Below are 27251 nucleotides of genomic sequence, written 5' to 3' on the forward strand. Positions count from 1 at the left end.
AAACACATATATATATACATATATATATATGTATGTATGTATACGTATGTGTATATATATGTATACCATAAATCCTCAAGTATAATCCGCTTTTTTTTCCAAAAATTAAAAGGTCAAAATCCCTAGTGCGTACTATATACAAGGTCAAAAATGAAAAATATTTTCTTAGCAATGTCTGAGTCGCTATTTGCTGTCCGGCAATGTTTATTCAGATGCATTTTGTGATGCCGGGCACGAAAATACATTAAGCTAAGCCTGAAAGCAATGAAGTCATAGAAGAATCATCCATAACTTGCAGTAAGCAACATTTATTAAAATAAAAATATTCAGAACACAGAATAACCTGTAACAAAAACAATTTGAAAACATATTTACATTCCCATATAACAGTTAAGAACATCACCACTATTGTATTATGCATGCGTGGAAGTGTTTGTTTGACTCAAGTTAGAGAAGGGTTGCGTATTATACACAAGATTTAGACTTTTCAGAGGCACAGCCTCCTAAAAATCCCCATTGTATTATACATAAGGGCAGAATATACTCGAGGATTTACAGTAATTGATGAATAGTATCATCATCATCTTCCACGATGATGTAAGTTGGGTAGTTTTGAAGGATCCAACGAACTGGAGAACTGTGCTAAGCTCCAATGTTTATTTTGGCATGGTTTCTACAGCTTGGTAATCTTCCTATCATCAACCATTTTACAGAATGTACAGGGCGCTACTTCTTGTGACACTGGTATAAGTTAGCATTTAAATTATTGTGTCAAATGTAACATTTATTCATTCATATTATTTGGAATTAATTATGCACTATCTTGTAGCTTTTGAGATTTCAATGATGTAATGGTATACTTTTAGAATGATGCTTTAGAAAGAAGGTAGATGTGTGAGGCCAGATCTCACCAGTTTGAACACAAACCAAGTAGACTAAAGGGTTAAGTAAAATGAAAAAGCAATTATAAAATCTTTCTGGGTCCTGAATTTTCAGAAGTTTCACTGAAGGAGACTGTGCACCATTCTTCACATGAAATCATCATCATCATCGTTAACGTCTGTTCGACTGGGGTCTGGGAAGCCAAGGCTGCACCAGGCTCCAGTCTGATCTGGCAGTGTTTCTACAGCTGGATGCCCTTCCTAACGCCAACCACTCCGCAAGTGTAGTGGGTGCTTTTTACGTGCCACCTGCACAGGTACCAGGGGGGTCTGGCATCAGCCACAATCGGTTGGTGCTTTTAACGTGCCACCGGCACAGAAGCCAGCCAAGGCAGCGCTGGCATCGGCCCATAATAAGAGTCATAATATTGCAGACCCTGCATAAGTCATGCTGGCATGATAAAAACAGGTGCAAAAATGAAGACAAGCATAACACACATTATTTATATATTTTTTTTTATCTAGTTTCAGCTCATGAGCTGTGGCCATGTTGGGGCACCGCCATTCAAAGTTGCATCCCTAGTCATACACATATATATCATCAGATTAAAAAGTTGCCTAGCCGTACTTATTTTTCCTTTTGACTCTTTTACTTTTTATTTTCACACACGAAGAATACCTAAGACTAGAATTGGTAGCATACCATAGGAATACTAGCAGCTATTCGGGAATTCTAAGGGTGAACGAGCTCTATTTGTACTCTTAGATGTTCATAACAGAACACACTATATATATATCTTATTTTAACATCTGCTTTTCTATGCTTGTAGGGAACAGATAGAATTTTGTTGAGGCAGATTTTCTATGGCTGGATGCCCTTCCTGTCACCAACACTCACCCATTTCCAGGTAAGATAATATTTCCCTATGGCCAGATGTGTTTTTCACAGGAGGCTAGAAATTAACAGCATTATTTGTATGATGGTGATGCTCATTTGTAACCATCATATGATGTCAAGATAAGGGTAAACACACGAGAATGTAGAAAATTAGCTGCATTTTTACCAAAACTTTCTTAAGGTTGGCACACAGCCTTCAGGGCACACATGCTAAAAGATGGCACTCTTGTAGTTATGTAACCAAGGTTTGACCTTGATTGCTCCAGTTTTTTCTTTCTTGTGCTACAGAGTAAACTTGGTTGCTCTGCTGGCTGTGTGCACCAAGGAAGAACAGAGGTCAGTGACCTGATTTCTCAAGCTTGAAATGTTTTGCAGGCTTTAAGCACAATATAAAGACAGCACTCTGCCATATAGAAGTGTGTACGAGGGGCTCGAAAAGCTTAAAAATGGCTGGACAAGCGTGAAGCATGAAGAGGGAGCAGGATGCCAACCAACCTCCACCACTGACGTGTCAATTCAACCAACTTGAGATGATTCTGGTGAACTGACAAACAACCATTGATGAGGTGGGATGTTCTCTGCATACAAAATCATTCACAGCTAGCTTCACTTTTGTAAGGTCTGCCAATGGAGCTTACAAGAGCACATAAACGCAATTGTGTAGAGACCTACCAACACTTACTTGACCACTACAATGATGAAGACGAAGCTTTTTCTGGAGAATTCAACAGGCAAAATATGGAGTAGAAACATCCAGGATTGCCAGTGAAACAGAAATTCAAAACTCAATCTTTTGTACAAAAAGTGATACTGTCTTTTAGGATACAAAAGGACCTATACAGGAACATTACCAGGGAAAGGGGTCTAAAGTCACCGATGATGAGTAACATGAGTAAAATACTAGCCAACAAACTGAAACCAGAAATTCACACCAAACATCAATGTCTATTGTCAAGAAAGGAATGAGGGATGACAATTGAAAAACTGGAATTTCAACTTGGTTCTCGATCGGCTCCAATGCACCAGCCAGTGGTATGTGAGTGTGTGTGTGTATATATATCTCTCTCTAAATATATATATATATATATATACACACACTCTCTATTCAGACTGTATATCAAGACATATCAAGAATGAATTACTTATTGGTTGACATTTGACAATAAAACACAACCAGGTGGAAATCAAGCTTCTTTGTCAAATATACACTCTTGTACAACAAAAATTATAGGTTTATAAATTAACTTCTTTACAATATATTACATTATATATGTGTGTGTGTCTGTGTGTATATAAAGCACATATACATTGTGCAGATCATCATCAGGAGGTAGTTTTATAAAATGAATTTCACATTTTAAATATTAGCCATATAATGCAACAAAACTTAAAATAGACAGAATAACAAGCAGAATGAAATGTAAACAAAGCCAACATTGGATTGTATGTATGTATATGTATATATATATATAATATATATATATACATACAGATGCACACACACACACCAGGAATACTGGTGCTAGGTGGGTGGGTGGGGTGGGGTGGGGTTAAAGTTGATCCCCGTGGGATTTGAACTTAGAATGTAAAGAGCTAGAAGAAATACCACTAAGAATTTTGTCCAATGTGCTAATGATTCAGCCAGTTCACCGCTTCATCATCATCATTTGATGTCCTCCTTTCATGCTGGCATGGGTGGAACGGTTTGACAAAAGCTAGCCAGACAGAAGCCTGCACCAGACTTCTGTAACTGGTTTAGCAGGATTTTTACAGCTGGATGCACTTCCTAACACCAACCACCCAGCAGAGTGGACTTAGTGCTTTTTACATGGCACAAGCACAAGCAAGGTCATTTTTAGTAAGGTTTTTACAGCTGGGTGCCCTTCCAAACACCAACCACTTTACAATGTGGACCAGGTGCTTTTAAGTGGCACTTGCACTGACAGGGTCACCAAGTACTTGCAAGACGAAAAACTCTTTTGAGAGGGGATGGGGGCATGAATGTATGTATGTACACACACGTATATACGCTCACATACATACATATAAATGCACTCAAAAGGTTGAAGCAACTTCAAAGAGGAGCTTTACATGAACATCATGTATACATTGCTTATGGGATGGCCAGCTGATGGATTAGCTTCAAGTGCTCATAGGTCTAGAGCAAGATTGCCTGCTAACCACCACTCTTTTCCTGGAATTTGTCATGAAAAATATCAACTTGATTGAAAAAAAAAAATGGGGTATGGAAATAAATTACTCCAAATGGAAAATCCTGTCGCTTAAAATGGAAATCCTCACACTGGAAATAAGACACAACAGACTGCGGGTTACTTGGTAACAGTGAAAAAATGGATCGCACTAGCAGCTACATAGAATGGAACATTACACAATCTGAAAGAAGCAAGATATTAGCCAGCGTTAGGTTGTATTCAATAGCCTTTCCCAAGTGCAACCAAATATCTCAAAAACGTGATAGACACGCAGAGCAAATGTTGTTGACATACAATGTTTATGGGCTTTAATTTCACATGACATACCATTCTTGAGTTCGGATAAGTTTGGTATTTTGTATGTATGTGTGTATGTTTGTGATGAATATGTGTGTGCACACACACTCACATTTACATGCACACACATATTCATCACAAACATACACACATTTACACACATACATACAAAATACCAAGTAGTATTTAATAGAGAAAAATAAATAACATTACTGCATGTACTTTATATGCACTTTCTGACAAGTTGTGGTGCACCTGAGCACTGTATACAATAATTTCATTATATTATATTGAATGCCACCCTGTAGACCGCTCAGAGCCATGAAGACAGGTTCACCACCTGCAAACCAGCGGGAGAGAATCTGATCGTTGGTGGTCCTGTTGGCAGGACTAAACGAAGGTTCGGAGAGAGAGAGAGAGAGAGAGAGGAGAGAGAGAGAGAGAGAGAGCGCAATTAAAGAAAAAGTAATTACATACATATATCAGGAAGTGTTTCAACATAATGCACAAACGTAAAGAATTTTTATAGAGAGATTCCTTCATAAAACCTAACATTTATATAAATAATATACATTTTACTACGCGGGCAGAATTTGGAAAAACAAAAGGGGACTAAATACACTCAAGTCGAATTACTCCAAAAGGAAATATATATTGTGAAGATTTATTATTGAAACGTATATTCTTTACCAGCAATTTGCAGTAAATAGTAAATATGTATAGAAATTGGGAATGGGGTATAATAAACACAAGATTATTTAATAGGAGGAAAGATTTTCCCCTCACAAATGTCCGTCCAAAAAGCAGATAAAAAAATTTTCTGCTAACCCGAATCATATAATATTCATTTGAAGGTATCTTTCTCCCCCCCCACCACAAAAAAAAAACGGAAACATCCTTCAAGAGACAACATTCGTTACCCCCACCTCTCCTCCTACAACGGTGTCTTCGACAATTTGGTCTTTCCTATCACGAGTGAGGAATTAAAGAAAACGTAACTCCTTACCAAAAATGAGTCAAAATAACAAGTGGGATATACATAAACACACGACCTACAAGCCAGTAAGGAACGGCTTCTAATCTATCGTAATGTTAGCTATAAATACAATTTCGGAAGTTATTAGTGATCTGGTATTATGGCACAAACATCCTACGCCAAAATCTAAACTGAAATAAAATAAAAACGACGAAATATAAGTAAAATATTAAATGTAAACATTTCGACCCCCATCCCACTATGAAACGAAGTGAAAGGGAGTGAGTCAACAAGTACTTTTTTTTTTTTTTTAAGCAATTTATATTTGTCTTAATGTCATAGAAAAGGGCACCTTAAGAAAGTCGCTTAATGTATGGAAACAAAGCATCACGAGGAAGGGTTGTAGAGATTAATATAGGAAGGACTGGTAGCATAAATAAGCGAGTAGTGTCAAAGAGCCATCTTCAGAGAGGATGTGTACGCTTTTAAATTCAACTGACCCGATTGAGGTAAACAATTTAAACGAACTGATTGCCCAGGCGATTGCGAGAAGAAAAACAAAATTGCCTTTCTGAAAACTTAAATTATGTGAAAATCTAAAGCAATTAGTAAAATAAAATATTAAAAAAAGTCTAGCGAGACTTTGTGTCTGGGGAAAATAGGAAAAAGTGCAAGAGAATTAGTGACGTTTATACATTTCCTTAAAGACATTTAACGACGTAGTTGACGTTTTATGGTTGTCAACTGGTATTCGAAAACGTGATTCGTATCCATAATTTGTTGAAAGCTTACCTTTGCATAATAACAGCAAGAAGACGACGAAAAAAAGCCAGAAATGGATGAAAATTCTAAGCTCGTATTTCAGACATATTTACCATGAAACTATTGTTTGTCCAGCCCACCCATACCTCCTCTACACAAGGAGTTATCGCCCTTCCATGCTGCAGTACAATATCACATCTTATTAGTAAACATCGTTTTTATTTATATTTCTTAAAAGATTTTCATTACTGTAGTAATTATTGTTGTTATTAGTATTTATCCAGCAATGTAATTTGATAAAAAAAATTTTAATTGTGAGAACGGAGAGAAAAATTAAGGGTTATTTATTTATTTATTTTAAAAATAAATTATATACATTACTAAAATATGTGTATTCGAATTTGATGATTCACCCTCTATCACTACTCAGAGTTTCCTGGTTAGATGCGAACCTTCAGAACGAAAACTCCAAGAGATGGGGTGAATCATCAATCAGCGTCGAACAAATAAATAAACACTACTATGTGTATTGAATTTTTTAATTTTTTATCTCGTTTACATATCCAAACATTATTTAAATCAAGAGAAATAAAAACAATATCTGCTACTTGAAATTCCCCCAAAAACAAAACGATTTTTTTTTTCGGATTGCAAATATATAAATAAATAATAATAAAAATAAATTTTTAAATTGGAAAATATTTAATATCTCTACCTGTCTAGATCGTCCACAGTTGGCAAATCAATTCACAATGTGAATCAGTCAATTGTGTTTTAGGTGGCCCAGAGGCGATGTGAGCGATTGTAAGTTTCACATGTAACACACCATTTCATATCTATGGTCTTGTAAGAAAACAATCCCTCGATTCACATACGAATGCTCTCATTTGCTAACCGTTTATTGCTGCTTTTCTTTATCATAGCTACTACCATTACTATACAATGACAAGTCAATAACAAAAATGTCTAGCTTTCCTATATTGACAATATTATGAATGGGGGAATTGATCAGGCTACGAGCCAGGTTGTCGGGGAAATAGAATTTCTAAATCGAATTCGAATCTCCAGAAAAAAATGGAATTAGAGATTACGGATACGCGTTTTCACCTTCCTTACAGTCTTTCTAAACAAAGAAGATAATAATAATAATAACCCAGAGGAGAAAACAATAATGGCTTATGTTGTTCAATCAATTCGCGAAGTTTTCACTGACACAGCGGATTCTTTAAGAAAACTATTAGTCATAGTTTTCTGAAATCTGTTTTGAATGTCGATCAGTTTATGTAATATCCGTGAAACTGGAAAAGAAAACTATTTATACACCTTGTGTATGTATATATGTGAGTATATATATATATGGCGAGATTATTTTCGTTTTTTCTATCAAGTATAATAAATTGTGCTGATCAATCGTTTATATATATATATATATATATGTATGAATATGTTTGTATATCTGTGTATATATATAATGTATGTATAACTGTGTGTATATAATGTATGTATATCTGTGTGCATATATAATGTATGTGTGTATATATATATATATATATATATATATTATATATATAATGTATGTGTATATACACATATATGTATATATATAAATATATTTAAATATATATATTATATATTAGATATATATTATATATATTTAGATATATATTTAGATGTGTGTGTATTATGTATGAACACACACACGAGAATAAACATGAATCAGTTTCATTAGCAAAAGAGGTAAAAAGGAAAAAAAAAACCCAAACCAAAATCAAGGAATGAAAAAAAAAATAATAATAAACAACAACAGGAATCAATTATTAAGATGTACTTTTACATACATACTTGAGGTTGAATAAACGTTAAGGGAAATCCACGAAGTAGGAGGATCAGGCCAAAGACATAATAATATAATAATAATAGTACACGTGTGCAGACAAATGCAGTTGTTGAAAGAGACAACGGAGAGAAAACAAAATGTCCCTTAAAACATTGAAAAAGACAAAAAAAGACCAAAGTGCCCCTATTATATAATAACGATTAATTAATATCTCAAGAAAATTAAATACCACAGCGTTTTTCGTCGATGCGATTTTGCTCCTATCCTTTTGTTCAGAGGAGAAATACAGGTTCCAAGGCATACGAAATAAAGAAGGTGGTGATATATCTTTTAAAAAAAAATGCGTGTATAATATATATATATATATGTATGTGTGTGTGATTATCCTTGGAAATATAATATAATTCAGATATTTTTTTTTTTTGAAGGTATCCTGTAGTAAAACTAGGAAGAGTGCTGCTATTATTATTAAAGACGATTACACTGTCCCAATCAGATTAAAAGCTGAATAGAAAATAATACAAACATGCACACATACCATTGATTCTACCAAACTAGCTTTCTTTATATATATATATTTTTTATTATATTATATATTATATATAAAATGTATGTATGAAATCAGTGTATGTGTAAATGAAAATAAAATAACACGGCCAAACCTTATACCACGGAGAGTGAGAAACAGCTGTTTCAATAAGACTGATTTCTGGCTTTTGTTTTCCTTTTGCTTTCATTCCCCTCTACGCAGGTTTTCCCCGCTTTTGTCTTTGGTACTTTTCGTATTCATACAAATTAAAGCGATAGACTCTGTATATATATATAATGTGTGTGTGGTTACAGGAAGTAAGAGAAGGAGAAACAGGCACCAAAAAGGGAAGAGAAAGATAGAAAAATATTGAGCTTCAGTCAGTGCGAGATGGAAAAAACGGAAAGCTAAAAAGACCTGTGAAGTTTATACATATATGTATATATATTATATATATATGATGCTTTCTTTCTTTTCCTTTTTATCAAAAACAGATCGGAACAATTCAACTTTTCCCTCTTAATAAAACATAGAAAAGCGACCAACTTACTATTGTTACAACCGCCGCCGTTGCCTGCTACTGTCGTTGTTGCTTTCAACGAAAAAGGTGGCGTGATTACTGCTGACAACAAACAGGTAGCAACAAGAATAGAACCTGCTGCTGATACCAAGTCAGTGCTCTTCAGAAGCTACCGGTAATCATTATCCAGAGCAATTATTAATTAGAAAGATTTATCATCATCATCATTAGCCATTCGTTTTTATTTTAAATTATCATTGCTATTATTTTAACAATTGAAGTTCATTATAAGATATCATTATCATCATCATTATTATTATTAATATTATTATAGTTAATAATAAAATATTATTATTATTATATTATTATTATTATAGTTAATGATAAAATATTATTATTGTTACTGTTAATAATAAAAATATTATTATTGTTGTTATTGTTAATAATAAAATATTATTATTATTATTATTATTATAGTTAATAATAAAATATTATTGTTATTGTTAATAATAAAAATATTATTATTATTATTATTATTATTACAACAAAAGATCTTAAAATGTGAGTTCCCTTCCTACCTGGCTCTTTATTTGTAACAAACACACATACCTGCACGCACACCACACATACACACACACACATACAGTAAATGGTTGTGGTGTCACCGAAAATATTTATTGAATGTAAATTGAAAAGTCGAAAATTTGTTTAGGAAAAGACAATCTGAATTTAAGAACAAGTTGGAATGGCAGAGAGCTTTCTTTGTATGGTGTCCAAATTCAAATCTCGCTACATATGGTGTCCAACTTACTAGTTTATCTCTAAAACTATTATAGCAGCAAGTTACAGATTTATGTCAAGGTGGTTGTCCATCAACACTTAATAATTCTCACATATGAAAAGCGATGCAAATATATGCTGTACCAGTAAATATCCAGTAAATATTTAAAAAATGCATTGTTACTCTGCCCGAAAAGATAGGAGCTAATCACACTGACTATCTCAAAGGAAGCAGTGATTTTTCAATGATAAAGTTTGTATTTAAGACACTTCAGTTAGAAAGTCAAACATCTCTCTTAATACAATGACCTTGGGATAAAAATAACAAAAATATGGAATATGGAGATAGGATCTGTAGTTGTGATTTCAAGAGATGCAGGAGTAAATGAATTCAAAACAAACTGAAGAATTTCTACACCAATCTTTTTCTATGAAAATTCCTAAAGATAAGACTTTCCAGAGAGGTCATACAATTTTAGGATACAATAACAAAGAATAAATTAAATTTAAAAAATCTTTGTTGGGATACTTGGCAACTTTCACAATGTTTTCTTTCTATATATATTCTAGCAGATAAGAATTCTGTTTTTATAACGTGTGGTCAAACTGCAGTCAAAGGAAAGCCTGATTGAAATGAAACAGACATAGCCAGGAATATGGTACTAGCAAACAAAAAGGCCTACTATTGAACAATGAGATGTTACTAACATTCTGGTTATTGGTTACAAGGTTATTATAAATAAATTGCCGCAAGGACAATGATCAAATTTGAGGGAAGGCTATCATCAGTCACCATGAACATTAGGCATCCACTTTCCATGCTGGAATGGGTTGGACGGTTTGACTGAAACTGGTAAGCTGTAGAGCTGCACCAGACTCCAGTCAGATTTGGTATGGTTTCAACAGCTGGATGCCCTTCTGAATGCCAAGAGCGTATTGGGTGCTTTTTATGCGCCAATTATGTGACACTGGCATTGGCCATGACTATGATTTCACTTGGTTTGATAGGTCATCTCAAGCACAGCATATCACCAAAGGCCTTGGTCACTTATCACTGCCTCCACGAGGCCCAATGTTTGAAGGGTGCTTTTTACAAGCCACCAGCATGGGTGCCAGTTATGTGTCACTGGACCATATCTTTACACACAATACAATTGGTATATGATGTAATTTACTGATGATAATTCTTATTTCATCAATCCACAAAGGATGAAAGACAAAGTCAACCTTGGCATAATTTGAAATCAGAATGTAAGACGCCAGAAGAAACTCCACTAAGCATTTAGTATGATGTGCTAATGGTTCTGCCAGCTTGCTTTAGTTATTATTTTTTGGTAATAAGGCAGCAAACTGGCGAAATCGTTAGCACACTGGGCAATATACTCGGCAGTATTTCATCTGTCCTTACATTCCGAGTTCAAATTCCACCAAGGTCAACTTTGCCTTTCATCTTTTCAAGGGTCAATAAAATAGGTACCAGTTGAGAACTGGGGTTGATTCAATTGACTTGCTTATTACTAACCTTTTTTTAAGAATGCAAGGGTTGAGATGGTTGCTTTGTCTGATTGGTAGAGAACTATGAGTGTCTGGCAACAGTCCAGATGCCTCATCTTGGTATTTGCTTGGCTCAGAACAGTAGCTCCATCAAAGAAACAATCATCATTCATTACCATCACTATTTAATGTCCATTTTCCATGCAGGTATGGAATGGATGATTTGACAGGAACCAACAAACCAGAGGTCTGCACTAAACTCCAATATCTGCTTCCTTTGGCATAGATCCTACAACTGAATACTCTTCCTAATGCCAACCACTTCACAGAGTATTGTAGGTGCTTTTTAGGTAACACTTCACAGAGTATTGTAGGTGCTTTTTAGTGAGGTCACCAAGCAACTCGCAAGACGTGACCCCTCAACTGAGGGAGGAGTGCAGTGTTGAGGGAGCTGACTTTATACCACCAAGAAAAACATGCCTTCCAAACTGAGATCACAGCTTCTGTTTCTGCAAATGCCAACATTTCAGCGCTTGCCAGAGCATCGTCAACCACAATCTAATTTACAAACACATATGCACAAGGCCACACCATTTGGTCGGAGGTGAGCAGTTGATTACATCAACACAAGTATTTGACTAACAGTTCATTGACCCTAGAAGGATGAATAATAAGGCTGACCTGCAAATTTAAAAGCATGTAATGAAATAGGGTTTTATCTCAAGTTCTGTTGATTCTGCTTTCTACTGCCCTAATTGTATTACAATGATGGTTCTGTGTTGATATCTATATCATTTATCTTTTTCTTGTTTCAGTTATTAGACTGTGGCCATACTGGGGTACCATCTTAAAGAGTTTTAGTTGAATGAATTGATCCTAGTACTTTTTCTTTTTTTTTATAGCCTAGTATTTATTCTATCAGTCTCTTTTGCTAAACTGTTTAGTTACAGTATGTAAACACACCAATACCAATTGTCAATTCATGGTGGGGGACAAACACAGACACAGACACACACACACACACACACACACACACACACACACACACAAATATATACCACAGTCTTCTTTCAGTTTCTCTCTACCAAATCCACTCACAAGGCTTTGGTCAGCCTAAGGCTGTAGCAGAAGACACTTGCTCAAGATGTCACACAATGGGATTGAGTCCAGAACCATTTGGATGGGAAGGAAAATTCTTACCGCCCAGCCACCCCTGTGATCAAAATTAATAAATAAATAAAAATAAAAACACAAAAAAAAAATCACTTGATGTGAAACAATAGAGATTTCAATTAGTAATAATTTGAAGAACAAAACACAATCACATCAACATATCAAAACATGAGATTGAACCAGTGGCCTTTACAATCTGCAGTCTAACATTCAACTGTTTTAGTTATCTGTAAACACCTTCATAATTTATCTGAAATACACTTACTGCCATTAAAATGAGAATATTTTGCTAGAATACATAAAATAATGAAGAGAGAGAGACACACACAAAAAAAAAAACCTTATTCCTTCTCCACCTCCTCCTTTAATGTCCATTTTCCATGCTGGTATGGGATGGGTGGTTTGACAGGAACAAGCAAGTCAGAAGACTACATCAAGCTCTGCTGTCTGTTTTGTTGTAGTTTCTATGGCCGGATGCCCTTCCTAATGCCAACCACTTTACAGAGTGTACCGAATGCTAAAAATTCAAAATATACCATGTTTGATGGTTTATAAGACACACTTTCTATATCCTTTTCAAAAAATATGTCTCAAAAAAATCCCCCTGGGTCCTCTATGCAAAGTAGGGATGCCCATCAACTAAATTTGTTCCTGATGCTCACTACTATAAGTTAATTTTAATCCACACAGTCTCTTCTCCTAGCCTGACTTATTTTTGATTGAGACTTCTAGCAATTGTGCTTGATAAGACATGTCAAGCTAAATGAAATTGTAGTTGTGGCCAATGCTGGTGACACACAAAAAAGTCACATGTGCCAGTGATACATAAAAGGCACCCATTTCAGTGACATGTAAAAGGCACCTGTGCCATTATCACATAAAAGGTACCTGTGCTGATGACATGTAAAAGGCACCTGTGTCGGTGACACTTACAAGGCACCTGTGCCAGTATGACATGTAAAAGATAACCATGCCAAAGACACATAAAAGGTATCTGTGCTGATGACACATAAAAGGGCACCCGTGCCAGAGACATGTAAGAGGCACTCTTGTTGGTGACACATGAAAGTCACCCGTGCCTATGAAAGGTAAAAGGCACCCATGTTGATGACACGTATAAGGCACTTGTGCCAGTGACATATAAGAGGGCACCTGTGCAGGTGATATATTGAAGACATCTAGTAGACTCTGTAGAATGGCTGGTATCAAGAAGAGCATCCATCCAGAGAAACCAAGCCAAAACAGACAACTTGAGCCTGGAGCAGCTCTCCGGCTTACCAGCTCTGGTCAAACCATCTAACCCATGCCAGCATGGAAAAATGGACATTAAGTTATGACAATGATGATGATGATGAGTAATGTTTTCTGCTATAGCTCAAGTACTTCTGTAATATTTTGTAATGTCAGATTGTGTTAAATATTACATGCTTTAATGAACTAAAATCCTTTTACTTCCAAATATGTGCTGTTGAAATTGGGTGCAGCTGATTAGCCAGTGTGTCTTTTATGCCATAACAGGTTTGTTGTGTTTTGCATAATTTTACAGATTTCTTTTACATGTTTTAGATTTGTCAGAAATCTATATATTTACACAGGACAGAAGTATTGAATCTATTGCAAATTCATAAACACTTTTACCCTAAGTCAAGTCAGACTTTGGTAAACGCACACAACAATTCAGTCACCAATTCGGCCTGCTGAAAATAGCAGTCAAAACTCTCACAGATCACATCCTTAAATGAAGGCAACTTTAGTACATTGTTCCTGAAATGCAAATGTCTTTCATTACAGTTTTTCAAATAATTTTTCATACATGCAAGTATGGCTATGTGGTAAGAAGCTTGCTTCCCAACCACATGGCTTCAGGTTCAGTCCCATTGTATGGCACCTTGGGCAAATATCTTCTACTATAGCCTCAGGTTGACCAAAGCCATATGAGTGGATTTGGTAGACAGAAAATGAAAGAAGCCCATTGTATGTGTGTGTGTCTTTGTGTCCACTTCACAACTGGTGTTGGCAAGGGCTGGGAACAGGGGGTGCAGTGGGTGCACTTGCACTCCCTAAAATTTTGTAGGGGCACAAAATTCAATATTGTACCCACTACTCACCTTTTTCAGATTTAGAAAATAGTGTTTTAAAAAGTGATCTGTAAAAAGTTATATATATATATATATATACATATAATACACACACACACGACAGAAGTAAATAGACACCCAATAAAACATTGTTTTATGTTTATTTTAACTTGAAAAGGTTTATATTTTCTATTAATTGACATTTTCTATTTATGCCTGTTTAATCATTCCGTGTACAAAAAAGACCTTGGAACTGTCCGTATTTCAAAGAGACCATATTGTGGGTCAACCTGAAGGCGGACTTAGCGTAAAGTCGCAGATAACCTTGGGATCCCACTTTCTACAGTTAATAGAGTGATTGTGCAATTCACCAGAGAGGGGAAGGATTCCACATCACCTCACCCAATCAACCAGAGCCCGCTGACAGGATCCTTGGCTTTGTTAAGAGAAGTGTGGAGGATAATCCTTGTTGCATGGCCTCTCACAAAACAAAACAAGTTGATGTTAGTCCCAGAACAGCTGTAAGATATCTCCACAAACTTGGCTATTATGGTAGAGCAGCAAGAAGGAAGCCACTTCTTTGACCAGCCAATATGAAGTGGAGAATATGGTCCTTGCATTGAAAAATGCGAAGCGCATGTTGACTAAATATTATATATTTACATTATAACAATTGATAAATAATTTGAATGCATAATTTCAGATTTAAATAAATTTCAACGATTGTAAGGGTGTCTATTTCTATCATATCTTTGTATAAATAACAACAATATAACAACCACAACAACTCTTCAGTTCTAGCACAATTGATGAATTCCATAATCAAGAGCCCTTCACAGTTCAGTTATCACTTCCTCATTTCCTTGGAATAACACAAGTGATCCCTCATCATCATTGTCATCATGTTCTACTGCTACTGCACTTACCACAACTAAACAATAGCAATAACAAGATCAGTGTTGAAAGCAACTCTTCAATATGAGAACAATTGATGACCTATTAAACTCAACAATCAAGAGCCATCATCATGTCGGAAGCCTGTGTTTGTTGCATCAAGCTAGAGAATGTTCAGCAAACTTCACTGTTTGAAGACCTGCTTCTGTACCACAATGATGCAACAATGTCAGACACACTGTTGTAATGCATGAATATAAAAACTTATGCAATGAAAACACTTTGGACATCCTCTAGGAAAACTTCATTAAAATGAGCAAGTATAGAAAATTTTTGGAATAATTTTGAAGCATTACTTTACCATATAAAATTTTTTTAAAAATTATTATATCTATGTTTGTTTTGATATTAGGATAAAAAAGAAATTGGCCTTGTTTGTAAAATATTTGGACCCGAGTCTGCACCCTGTAAGCAAATTTTGTTCCTGAGCCACTGGGTGTCGGTGTATTTACATACCCATAACTAAGTGGTTTGGCAAAAGAGACCAATAAAATAAGTACTAGGCTTAAACAAAATTAAATCGTGGGGTCAATTTATTTATCTAAGACCTTTCATTGCAGTGCCCCGTCATGGCCACAGCCAAATGACTAAATCAAATAAACAATAAAAGATAAACGAGAAAATTTCCCCTCAAATCGCACCATACCATTTTAAATTAGGCAAAGACTCATTATGAAAACTGATGAGATAATATACACAGAGTCATAGGTGGTACCAGTCAGTTGTATAGACTATGGAGAGCATCTGCAGAGAAAGATGAAGTGCAACTGCTGAAATGAGTGTTGCTTCCCAACCACATGGTTCTGGGTTCAACCCCACTGCATGGCATTTTGGGCAAGTGCCTTCTGCTATAGCACACCAGGCTGACCTAAGCCTTATGAGTGGATTTGGTAAATGGAAACTGAAAGCTTGTTGTGTATGTGTGTATGTATGTGTCTTTGTTTCCACTTGACAACCAGTGTTGGCAAGCTTACATCTCTGTAAATTAGCAGTTTGGTTAGACTGATAGGATAAGTGCCAGCCCAGCCCAAAAAACAATAAGTGTTGGGGTCAATTTGTTTGACTTATATTCTTCAAGGTGGTGCCCCAGCAGGGTAACAGTCTCATGACTGAAACAAAAGATAGACGATACAGAGAAAACAAGGACGGGTCATTCGAAGCCCTCTATCCTCAATCAAGCACCAGATTATCCTTGCAATTTCGGCTGATTATTCTTGAGATTGCTCCAATCTGGCCAGCTAAGAGCATTAGATTCATTGGAAGAAAGCAGCGAATGTATACAAAAACAAGGACAGAAAAAAATGGACAAAGTTACACAAATATAAATACAATAATAAATACAATAAAAATAACAGGACATAAAAACAGGTGTCTTTCGACTAAGGACGAATTATATATATATATCCAACCCATGCTAGCATGGAGAACGGACGTTAAACGACGACGATGATATATATATATATATATATATATAGATAGATACACACACAGAGACATATACATATATATATAAACATATGCACAGACATATATATATACATATATATTATGGAGATGTACTTGCATAGCAAGTGACCTCATCTGAGATCGTATCCTGAAACAAAAACAATTGCAGCACGGAAGGTGCTTATAAGCCATTTAGAAACACACAAAAACCGTTAGATTTACTTGAACATTTAAATTCAATTTGTCAAAATATTTTCGTTGCTTTGAAACCACAGCCTGTTCACTGACAAAATTCTGTGCTATATATATATATATATATATATTCAAAAACAATTGCAGCATGGGAAGGTGTTTATAAGCCATTTAACTTCCATGCTACAGCACAGAATTTTGTCAGTGAACAGGCTGTGGTTTCAAAGCAATGAAAATATTTTGACAAATTGAATTTAAATGTTCAAGTAAATCTAACGGTTTTTGTGTGTTTTTAATGGCTTATAAACACCTTCCGTGCTGCAATTGCTTTTGTCTCAGGATACGATCTCAGATCAGGTCACTTGCTATGCAAGTACATCTCCATAATATATATATATATATATATATATGACTGTGCATATGTTTATATATATATGTATATGTCTGTGTGTGTGTATATATCTATCTATCTATATATATATAATAAAGGTAGCTTGTTCGCAATTTACAACCAGAAGGCAGAAGTGATGTGACGTCACGTGACGTGACATACATACATACATACATACATACATACATACATATACACACACACACACATACATGTGTGTGTATTGCATTATCGTAAAGACTCTCAGAAAACAGCAGATGTGGGGGTGGAAGTGATTCTACAGATATAATAATTGTTCGCTTATTTTCATATTTTCAATAATTCTAAAAGTATACATATTTCAATTCTTCAAATACAACTCATGAAAACCAAAGAAAGAAAAAAATAAGGAAAAAAAAAAATAATAATTACTATCACATGAACTGTTATGTTGTTTTATTTTATATGGTAAACTGAACCAGTAGGTGTGAACCAAAATACTCTACATCTTCAATTAATTCTATTCATCAGAATATGCCTTATTTGCTTCAATGCTGTTATTTTTCTGTTTTCTGTTGTTTTCCCTGCGAAAAGTGATTCACATAAAATTATTCAATCTTCATAAAATTCAGATATTCCAGAGCAGATAAATGCTTTAAGTACACCAACGAAAGAATGTCGATTTCTGAATAGTCCACTTTGCATAACAATCTCCAACTGTTAGAAAAGGTGATACTATGTTAGGGCGAGGTCAGAACAAGCATTATAGAAACTACTGTATTTCATAACCCAATTCTCACAGATTTTAAGTAGATGATGATGATGATGATGATGTAACAATAAAAGGTGGGAGTTGCAATATTTACATTGCACTAAAACTGGTTAGCCTTTATTCATCAATTATATCATTTTGACCCTCACCAATTTTCAACACATTTCACCATTTGCTGAACAAGAGAATTGCTACCATTTCCCTTACTCCAATCTTCTTGCAACACAAAATATAACTAAACTGTCACCAAACATTCCTTTTGTCTACAAAACTAGTTTCTCTCTCTCTCATATATACATATATATATATATAATCTACTAATTACTTCAGCCCACTGGAGTGATAAAGGTAGAATGAGGTATTTTTGCCTCTTGACTGAAACAGCTGTAAGATATTATCCCAATTTCTATTCCTGTATATTATATATTTTAATAATTACTGATATCTTTATAAATTATATATGTAAAGCATATGTTATACATGTATGTATATTGTTATTATTGTTATAATTGTCCTTTTAGAAAATAAATAAATATATTAACATAACATAATATAATGTCTAAAAGTTGATGAATACCACCTATTGATCCCCTCCATTTTCTTATTGCTCTCTCTCTCTCTCTCTCTCTCCTCTCTCTCTCTCTCTATATATATATATATAATATATATATATATATATATATATATATATATATATATATATATATATATATATATACACACACACACACGTGTGAGTGGACAAGGAAAGAAAGGCACTCAACACATTTAGCAAGAGTTACATCTATGGATCAAAACAGTTTGATTCAAACTCGTTAGTACTCCGAGTTTCAAGCGTGATGCTAATCTTCAGCCATTTTGAATTTGAATGAAAGAAGTTGATTGTTATTACCATAAGGTGGTCAAGAAAAGTCGTGACACCATGTGACCTATCACAACACCACATGACCTTCCTTGACACCATAAGACTGTCCGCAACCAATCGCAGCCCACCTTATGGTAATAATAATCAGCTTCTTTCATTCAAATTCAAAATGGCTGAAGATTAGCATCATGCTTGAAACTCTTGGAGTACCAATGAATTTGAATCAAACTGTTTTGATCCTTAAATATATGCATATAATATATATTTATATATATATATTGAGAAAGAGAGAGTGCTCTCTACTAGCCCCACCGACTTGTGTGTTCCACCCACATATAGCAAAACTCTTCACACACCCTCTCCCAACAAACCAATCTACACCTCTTCCCTTCCTCGCATTTCCTCCTTCATACACTATGCCTAATCCTCACTCCCCAATCTTGTCTTCACAGTTTCAAACACAGCCTAGTTGTTGTTCTTTGCTGAATAAACCAATGTTTAAAGGCATTCCAGCTATAACCATCTTGCCTTCTCCAGACAGTTTATCTAGGACTACACAATTCAATGTATCCATCCCTTTTGTTCTTTTACGTAAAGTAGCGTGTAATGAGGGAGATTATTTTATTATGTAGGTATGAGATATGGACGACCATGTTGAGGCATCTTCATTGGCTTGAATATATTGAACACATCCAAGTGATGAGAGATAATTTCTAAATCTGCTTACATCCACATTGACAAGAGCTCTTTACCCTCTTGGGACATCCAGGGCAATTGATCATCCCAAGTGATGCAAGCTGAAAGGATTTTGAGGCTGGTCCATCGGCCCAATGGAACAAATGTTGTGAATGGTTAGTTATGAAGTGTAATAGTTAATCAGAGATCATCTTTTAGTAGTTGTATCTCAATAGAAAAAACATTTTGGTCTTTTTGGTTACACATACCAAAACACTGAGTGTCTCAAAATGGTTAATCATTCATTTACTAGGGAGTGAGGCATTATTTGGACTCATTTTCTAGGCTTATATATAAGCAGAAGAAAACTAGAAGAAAAACATCTTTGCTAAAGTAATTAATGTCCTGTCACAATACAAAATTGATGATTATATTCGTTTTGTGCCTAGAATAGCCTAATTTAAACAGAAGAAGAAAATAGTGGCAGATCTTTAAGTATCTCTTTTTTATAAATGACTTTCATAAGGCAAAAAAAAAACTGCTTTCTCATCAATTATGAATAGCACACAGTTAAACTAATTATGATGGTTTTTCACCAAGCCGTTTGCAGCAACTTCATCCAAAACAAAACTGATATTACAACCATATATCGGGGACTACTACATCACTGCATTGGTGACAAGTGTAGAGTACAGGTATGTCTCTCATTGGTTTCAGTCGTTTAGTAGCCAACCATATCAACCCCAGTAATTATTTCAGCTTGCTGCTTATTTTATTAAGATGCCAAGTTTAGGGACATGACATAACCAATAGTACTGGGGTTTTTTTTTTAGAAAGGAAGTGATGACTAAGTGTTATGGTGTTGGTGGGGTAGGAGTACCAGCTTCAAAATCAAAAGTTGACATGAGGTTAAACCTTTAGTGTTTAAACCAGTCATATCCAGCCCAAATATTCTACCTGTTTTATGTTCAAACTGTCAAGATCCAACCTCCAACCTCTTAACCTATAATGTCATTTTAGAAATATACAATATCACCAAACATATGGGATAATACAGAATTAATTAAAAAAAATTATATTTGTATTATATCGCAAGGCAAGACTACACAGTGGCTGTGTGAGCTACAAAATCCTTGTCGCCACTGTTATATCGCACATTCGGATGACCTCTACTCAACTCCTCAATGTCTAGACTTCTCCCTCTATATCTACGTATTGGGCTAGCCTACATCATCGTCTGGGGGGCGTCAACACAACAATTTGACAGTGTAATCTGAATGCTAAAGGGTTAATCTCCAGCAACATATTGAATACCAGTTGAAGAAGAAAAATTTAGCTTTTCAGAGAAATCTCAAAACATAAGGAAGAAGTACACAAAAACATATAGCTAAATCAAACAATTATGTAAGTCAAGTTAATTATTTGGCTCAAAAAGCAAAAAGTAAGGCTATGTAGGGGGACATGGAGTTATGTACAGGGTGGTGTTCATGCAAAGAGTTCAGGCCATTTGTGGTCAAGGGAGACTTTGAACCGAGCGGTTGTCGGCATCTTCACTATCTCGTCCGGCAGCTTATTCCATGGATCCGCAACCTGGACGGAGAAAGCCCCTCTCCTTCGATTGAGATGAAATCGTCGCAGATAGAGCTTTTCAGAGTGACCCCGCAGCCGACACTCTGGAGCAGGAGTGAAGAATAGCTCTTTCGAGAGGTTACACTTTCCGCTTATGATGTTGTGAACAACTGAAAATGATTGCATTTGAATGAATTTCTTTTTTTGTTTTTAATCTTGTTTACTTTGTCACTTAGGTGACCAAAAAATAAGTAAAACTCACCAAACATTCCAAAACAAAGCATATTACCAACACAGCAACTATTTAACTAGTTGAGAGCAAAGATCATGGTTAGAGGATGGGTTTTTTAGGAATGGTGATTCAGCTGTAAGAATTCCTAAAGCAACAATTCTAAGATATCTAATTTGACAAAACTAGCTAACATATTTGCCCTGAGAAAAATGGACGCAAAATGTGTTAAGAAAGTTCATTAAGTTATTAAGTATTGTTGTCATGAAATGTGTTTTTACAGCCAGCATATTATTTGATCAGACTTAAAAGATTGTAGTCCACAAAAGAGAATGTTTATGGATTGGTGACATAATTTCTATAACCTTTCTAGAGTTAGCCTGACTGCCATTCAGTACAAATAATAGCCATACCTTCCAGCCCACCAAACACTTTTGCTTCTTTATTGTAACATATGTCACCTGATGACTGAGAAATATGTTGCTAACAGAAGGAGGTATTCAATAACTCAGGATCCACTACTAACAGCTTAGACATCAACAGCAAATACACCATATCACATGCCTGTTTTTTTTTTATTGCACATACACACAAACTAACATGGCTTAGAATAAGTGGTCCTCTGGACATCACTACAGAATACACCAAACTACATTGTTTGATAGTTGCAGGACCATGAGCCAAGTAAGACTCCCACAATAATCTAGGAATTACAACCGTGTTTCGTGGTCTGCTACCACAACAGCTCCTTTATAGGATCCAGTTAGCTCAAGACATCATCGGGAGGAACCACGTCCGGTTTCGGCCCCTACTCCTCTACCGTTTTGACGTGGCGGGCCCCCACTTTCGGAGGTGTCTTCAGCTCTGGTGTTGGGTGCATGTCTTCTTTCTTCTGTTCCCTGGCCTCTTCGATGTATCGTCTGCGAGTGTCAGCCGGTGACTGACTGTCTTGTCAAATTTTTCCTTTAAATACCTGCCGCATAGGCTCCAGCAGGCAGCCCCAGCAAGTTGTCACGTGACACTGTCTCACCTTAACTGACTAGTGAAGGCGCGTAGTTTTAGCCCGCGCTTTTTCTAAATGACCGTCACCTGTCAGTCAGCTTGTCTCACCTAGTGATGTTATTTCCCGTCTGCGTGTTTATGACTTTCAAGCCATTTTCAGTCTTCCCGCTTCAGCCATATATAGAAGCTGGCTTTTTCGACCGCCTCCTGTACTCTCCTTTATATGAATAAATGAAGGAGACAAACTGGCTCCAGGTAACAAACAGAAGTTTCTTCCACTTCAGCAGGTGTCAGGATCAAACTCTACCAAGTGTTTTCTCCATAATGAAAGCAATACTATCAACTCTATATGAAAGGAAAGCTATATAAATAGTTAACATACTAACAAAATAAGAATGCAGATAGACTGGCCTAGTTTTCACTGTTACTCACTCAGTCAAGGAAGTTTGTTATGCTTTGATGGTGATGATGAAAGCCTAGACATTGGTTTACACGGCTTGTTTACTGCTCTCATTTTCGCTTTCTTAACAACAATAATAGTTGGCCAACTAACTAATGGAAAAGAATCTGCAGGAGATCTCAGCAGTCTATTGCCGACACCAAAGCAAGATCAGTGTCAATATGCATATATATATTATTTTGTCAGTCCAATAGCCCTTGCATAAGCCTGAAGGAAAGCTAATTATAAAGTACAGCAGCCAGTATGTGTGTTTAGTAAAAAAAAAATACACTAAGTAAACAAAGACATCAAATAACTTATGAAATACTGCATTTACTGATTCACATATTTCTCTCATCAATTCTGGTTGAAGGTGTTAGCAACAGGAAATTCTGTTATTCCTAAATTAGTCTTTATGGCAAATGAGCAGAAAATGTTAATAACTTTTCTATGCACTGCTATTTGTGCTTATTATAATACTTTTCACTCAGACAAGTTGTTCACCTTTATATAATACATACAATATTCCTCTGTGAGAGAAAATAAATTTCACCTTCTCACCAGCCAACAGAATCATTATATTTTCATAGGTGTTACATTAGGAAACTAATCTTTTATCTCAATATTTTCCCAGTATTAGGTAGTTTAAAAAAGAAAATATTTTTCATCAGCCCCAGGACTCATAAGATCAGTTACCCAGTTTCTATTGGTGTATAAACAACCAAGATTACGACATTCTCTGTTGCTGGGTTGAGGGCCAACAGTTTAGAGGGAAAGAGACAAGCCAATTACACTGACTCCAATACTTGACTGCTACTCTATTCAATCAACCCCAAAATGATGAAAGACAAAGTGAAGCTCAGTGGGATTTGAACTCAGAATGTGAAGAGCTGCAAATATAATGCTAAGCATTTTGTCTGATATGCTAACAATTCTGCCAGCTTGCTGCTTCATCAAATAATTTAGCCTAATATTTTGTCAACAGGACAGCAATAGTATACAAAGATGGTACCAAGATTCAAATTGTCAGGTTCAAAATGTTAACCCACAACAGTTTTCTTAGAATAAAACAAACTGAAATTGCTCTTTCTGCTTATATTTTGAGATTCTCTGAACATCTATAGTTTTCTACATCAATTAGTGTTTATTATATCGTACATTTACTTAATGATTATCCCATTACTACTTCAGTGAGTATAGTGAAGTTTATGCTTCACTGATGAGGCCATAAACAGACCAAAACATAAGGTCATAAGATACAAATGTCTCCATAGCATCTTTCTTTTCTTCATTTTACTGGTTTCAGTCATTAAACTGCAGCCATGCTGGGGTACTGCCTTGAAGAATTTTAGCTGAACTATTCAACTGCAGTACTTATTCTATCTGTCTCTTTTTGTCAAACTGCTAAGGTATGAGGACATAAACACACACACACACACATACGACAGGCTTCTTTCAGTTTCCATCTTCAAAATCTACTCACAAGGCTTCGGTCAACCCAAATCTATAAGTAGGAGAAAGAGACTTGCCCAAGGTGACATGCAATGAGAGTGAACCCAGAGTCATGTGGTTGGGAAGCAAACTTCTCACCATACACCCACACCTGCACCTAGTAGTCAAAGTAAATTTCAAAAATATATCAAATTTTTACTAAAGAGTTAGGGGTTCATACTTTGTCACTGGCACTATGCTGTGTTATGAGTGGAACCCCCCCCCCAAAAAAAAACAGTGAACCTTTCTTACCCCTGCTTTTTAAGCAGTCAACCATGTAAAAATATAGAAAGAATGATTTGGTAATATCTCACAAATCTAATAAGTAGCTTAGGGGTTTATGTGTGCAAGAGTTAATCTTGTCACACAATGCACTGAGGCCAGTACTTTCAGCAGATTTATTCAGAAATGAGATACTAGCAAAAGGGAAGTGTAAACATGTTTGTAACAAATGTCAAATATTTCATTGAATTTAATCTGCACCAAAATATGCTGGTATTAATTTACTCCATAGCACTGATATTTAAACATTTCAAGGTCTAATGTTATGACATGTTAACCAAATTTTCGGTTCTTACTTCTATGTTTTTTTAATTTCTTTTTGTGGCCTAGATAAACAGAGGCAGGGCAACATGCATGACCTTTATTGTGGGGCCTTCAAGAATGGCAAAAGAAAGAGAGGAGCTTACGATAAGGCCTGAATATTTGCAACAGTGTAAACTCAACTAAAGGTAGCAAAGGATTAGGTGTAGGTACTGAACCAGAAAACAGATTAAGTCTACTCACCAAAGGACAAGTATAGTCTATCCAATAGGCTTTTAAACAGTTCCCATCTACCAAATTTCACTCATGAACACTTGGGGTAAACCAAGGCTATAACAGGAAGCACTTGTCTAAGGTGCCCTCACAATGGAATCAAACCAGTTAATGTTCTGCCCATAGTATCTTGTCAAGATTACCTTATGTTTTATCTGGCTTTACATTATATCTGATACAATTATTAACCCTTTAGTGTTTAAACGGGCCATATCTGGCCCAATTATTCTACATGTTTTATATTTGAACTAGCCATATCTAGCCTCTCACACCTAACCTACACTGACATTCTAAAAATAAGTAATCACATTATTGAAACCTCAAAGCTATGAGATAATGCATGATTAATTCAAAACAATTTGAGTGAAAAAGCATTACATTTAACAGAGTAATCTGAACATTAAAGGGTAAAGGTATTTTATGGCATATAAAGTAGACTTTTTCCACCAAAAAAATTGTCTCATAGATCACCCTTGTTCCTACATGTGAAGTTGGATCTCCCGTAAGCTTTAATGCAGAAAAAAGCTATTTTTTCCTGAATACAATTAGTCCACATTATTTTGTAAGGAGCACAGGGTCAGTTTCTCTGGTGTGTATATTCTTCCCTAGACAGGACACCGGTCAGTTGCAGAATTACTCGTGTTTATCAGCTGAGTGAACTGGATCAGCATAAAATGAAATGTTTTGCTCGAGAACATGACACATCAACCAGTCCAGGAATTAAAACCACAATCTCACGATGAGTCCAGTATCTTAAGCTATGTGTCTTTCTTTTCTTTTATTTCTTTTATTTGTTTCAGTCATTTGACTGCAGCCATGCTGGAGCACCGCCTTTAGTCGAACAAATCAACCCCAGGACTTATTCTTTGTAAGCCTAGTACTTATTCTATCGGTCTCTTTTTGCCGAACCGCTAAGTTACGTGAACGTGAACACACCAACATCGGTTGTCAAGCGATGGTGGGGAGACAAACACAGACACACAAACATACACGATGGGCTTCTTTCTGTTTCTGTCTACCAAATCCACTCACAAGGCTTTGGTCAGCCCAAGGCTATATTTGAAGACACTTGCTCAAGGTGCCACGTAGTGGGACTGAACCGGGAACCATGTGGTTGGTAAGCAAGCTACTTACCACACAGCCACTCCTGCGCCTACATTTTCCTGTCTCTACATTTGTCCTCGAAATGCATTGCTAAAATTGGGGAGCATCTAATATGCCCATGCATCTTTTATGCTATCAAATATGGGATAAATAAAATCTTTGGAAAGGAATTGAATGAAATGAAGTAGAATTATAGAATATGTAAATACACACACACACAGAGGATACTTTTCGATTTCCTTCTCAAAACATTTGAAGAGAACATGTTAATGGATTTCTTCAAAGCCTGAAGAATGCTACAGTAAGCAGCCACAGTCTAGAGACAGTTAAATTATATCAAAGGGTGACTTACACTCTAACAGGCTAATTATTATATATTGATAGAAACTATATATAAGATAGATCTGAGATTAAGCACAAACGCAGTGAAGCTTCAAGCAGTTTTTAAAATGGAATCAATATTCAACTCTGTCAAAGAATTTATATTTTTGTGTCAAGTAATACTGTGAAAAAAAAAAAAAGTAAACCAATCTGCTGATTTTGCAATTGTTTTTTTTTTCTCACCTTTTTATCCTTCTTCTTTATACAGTATTGTGAGAGATTTAAATGTTAACCAAAATAATGCTTAAGATAGTTTTATCCAATTTTTTTTCTTGTCAAGTGTTTGGTCTATCTTTATACATTATAGAAGAAATTATCAAAACTTGTTTTGCATAGCTATTTTACTTTTTCGCTTTTATCACAGGTTAGCTTCAAAGAAAGATGTTTTAAATGCTAAGTATTCAAGTAAAAATCTTTAATATCACACTTGTTAGAAAACATAGCAGGGAAACAGTAAATTCCCTTCTCTTCATATGCACATTGTTTCTCTGTTGAACTTCATGTTAGT

The 27251-nt window shown here is 35.5% G+C and overlaps 1 protein-coding gene across 9 annotated transcripts in view; it reads right to left on the reverse strand.

Annotated features, from left to right (window-relative positions):
- The window catches only part of LOC115221519 (adiponectin receptor protein 1), a 90286-nt gene that overhangs the window by 35939 nt on the left and 27096 nt on the right, over nt 1–27251 (reverse strand). For 2 of the 9 annotated variants that reach the window (XM_036510729.1, XM_029791723.2), the window contains exon 1: nt 8944–9092. The exons of 1 other annotated variant lie outside the window; for it this stretch is intronic. The gene's annotated coding sequence lies outside the window, so the exon portion shown is untranslated. Of the gene's footprint in view, nt 1–6057; nt 6195–7869; nt 7888–8093; nt 8202–8526; nt 8679–8810; nt 8834–8943; nt 9094–27251 lie in introns of those variants that run through there. 6 more of the 9 variants (XM_036510726.1, XM_029791722.2, XM_036510727.1 and 3 more) reach the window with 6 other exon arrangements.

Source organism: Octopus sinensis, linkage group LG18 (genome assembly GCF_006345805.1).
Source record: "Octopus sinensis linkage group LG18, ASM634580v1, whole genome shotgun sequence".
Taxonomy (NCBI): Eukaryota; Metazoa; Mollusca; class Cephalopoda; order Octopoda; family Octopodidae; genus Octopus; species Octopus sinensis.